This window comes from Leptopilina heterotoma, unplaced genomic scaffold (genome assembly GCF_015476425.1).
Source record: "Leptopilina heterotoma isolate Lh14 unplaced genomic scaffold, ASM1547642v1 Lhet_7, whole genome shotgun sequence".
Lineage (NCBI taxonomy): Eukaryota > Metazoa > Arthropoda > Insecta > Hymenoptera > Figitidae > Leptopilina > Leptopilina heterotoma.
The window spans coordinates 1,140,266-1,142,914 of NW_025111161.1; the positions used below are offsets into that span (position 1 = coordinate 1,140,266).

Sequence of the window (2,649 nt, forward strand, 5' to 3'; positions counted from 1 at the left end):
GAATATATGTCTTTTTTGCTTATAATATAACTTATTTAAATATTTAATATTATATATCCGTGGTCTTTTAACATTATCTAAATAAAAAAGTAAACGTGAAAAAAAAATTTTTGGTGGAAAGGAACAAAAATTAACTATTTGTTAATTAATATTATTTGTAACCATTTAAATAAGTTATTTTTTAAACAAAAAGGACACATATTTTTAAAATGAACTTAAATTAAAAAGTAGACGTGAAAAAAAATTTTTTTGGTGGACAGGAGCATAAGTTACATAACTATTTGTTATTTAATATATTGTTTATAACAATTTAAATAAGTTATTTTTTAATCAAAAAGGACAAATATTCTTTAAATAGACTTAAATTAAAAAGAAAATGTGAAAAAAAAATTTTTAGTGGAATAGGAATCAATGTTAACTATTTGTTAATTAATATTGTTTATAACAATTTAAATAAGTTATTTTATAATCAAAAAGGGCAAATATTCTTTAAATGAACTTAAATTAAAAAGAAAAGGTAAAAAAAACATTTTTTAGTGGAAAGAAATCAAAGTTAACTATTTGTTAATTAATATTGTTTATAACAATTGATATAAATTACTTTCTGTTTTATTAATTATATGGTGGTCATATTGTATTAATTTGAACTGATTCAGATCATATGCAGCAACGGAATAAGAAAATAAGCCTCCTTTTTTGAAAAATTGTATTAATTTGTTAACTTTGATTGAAAATAAAAATTATAAACAATTAAGAACTAAAAAATTGACCTTAAGGGATGTCTTAAGAATTTATTCGCCTTTAATTTAAAATAAAGAATACTGAAACCGGTTAAGAATTGTAGGCTGTAGACAGTTTTGAACAGTAAATTGTAAAAAAAATCCCATTGTGCGCTGTTTGTAGATCCTTGGGCAAACCCGGTCTGGTCCTGGTCGGGGCCACGAAGTCGGGGCCAGATCATGAAATCCCGACCGGGGCCAGGGCGGTAATCGGGAACAAAAGTGGCGATTTCTGCACGGGTGGTGTTTTAAATAAAAAGTGTTTTTTTAAATTAAAAGTAAATATATATTTTGTAACGTTATTTTTTTTATATAATAGTGAATTTTTTCATTAATTAATCCGTTGTATTTATTGTCGGCTATTTCGTCTATTACATAAAAATCTAACATAAAAATCATACTTACTAGAATTATTTCACTACAATTATCCTAACAGTTTTAAATATTTTACTAAACTGGACAAAAATATTTTCGATTACGATTTGTTTAAAAAAAAAATTAGAAAAAATTCCAAGTTTCTTCAAAATACGTGAATTTCAAATTGAAAGCTATACTTATATTTAAAACGTGTGAAAAATAGAAAAAGACGTTATTCACAAGGAAAAAGTATAGACAGTTTGGAGTTTGCCCAGGTACGAATGTGAAGCTTTTACAAAAATCGTTTACACAGGCAACGGCCACACCACGATGATAAAAACCAGTTCTCGTCCGATCACTGAAGTTAAGCATCTTTGGGCGCGGTTAGTACTTGGATGGGTGACCGCTTGGGAATACCGCGTGCTGTTGGCTTTTTTTTTTAAATTTAATAACTTTTTTATGTCGTTGTGTGCCAAAACGACATTAATACTTAAATTTTATTTAAAATCTTATTACATCTAAAATATTTTAATGAATGATCTTCAAGTGTCAATTCAATAAAGAATAATCAATTCAATAGAATAATAAAGAATATAATATTAAAATAGTTTTGAAAAAAGAAATTCTCTATATTATTTCGTTCTAACACTTAAAAATTTTTCAATATTTCCAAAAATTCAAATACATACACAAAATAATAACATTTTAAAATTTTTTACAATTATTTTTAACATTTTGGGGGAAATAATAATATTCAAAATTTTTAATTAAAATTCTTCAAAAAATTCGTTTTCTCCTAAATTATACAAAAAGTCCACAATTATTTTTGAAAAATTACGTTACAATATTTATAAAAAACTAATTTTTAGAATTGTTTTATCATAATTGTTTAATATTAAATTACCTTCGAAAAAAGTAAATTAAAATTTTTTTAAATTTACTTATTTTGAATTTTTGAGAAATTAATTATAATTAAAATTCTTCAGAAAGTTGATTATTTTTTTTATATTTTTTAAAAAATTATTTATAATTAAAATTCTTCAAAAAGTTGATTTTTTTTATACATATATTTTAGAAACTCAATTATTTTTAAAAGATTTTATCAAATCCAAATTATTTTTCAATGATTTTAGTAAAAAATTATTTTTAAAAAGATTTTACCAAATTTCCATTTTTTGGACATTTTCTAATTGTATGTAATTATAAAACTAGTCTTTAAAAAGTTATTTAGAAATATTTTTAAAAAGTTAATTTTACGAATTTCTTTATTAAAGTTTTTGAAAATATTCTTCCTTAACCCGTTGCCTGTTTGCGACCCAACGTTGGGTCGTGAAAAAAGTTGGCCCAGACTGTTTCCGACCCAACGTTGGGTCGTGAAAGTTTTAGCAAAAAATATAAATTTGTTATTTAAATTATAAAATAAATTCTTTTATATCATTATTGACATACTATAGGTATCAATGATACTAGAAAAAGTAATAAATAAATAATTGTTTATTATTTTTAAGTAATA

The 2,649-nt window shown here is 23.1% G+C and overlaps 1 pseudogene; it reads left to right on the plus strand.

Moving 5' to 3' along the window:
- Window positions 1-1,448: 1,448 nt before the first annotated feature.
- Window positions 1,449-1,568, plus strand: LOC122510537 (annotated as a pseudogene).
- Window positions 1,569-2,649: the final 1,081 nt, after the last annotated feature.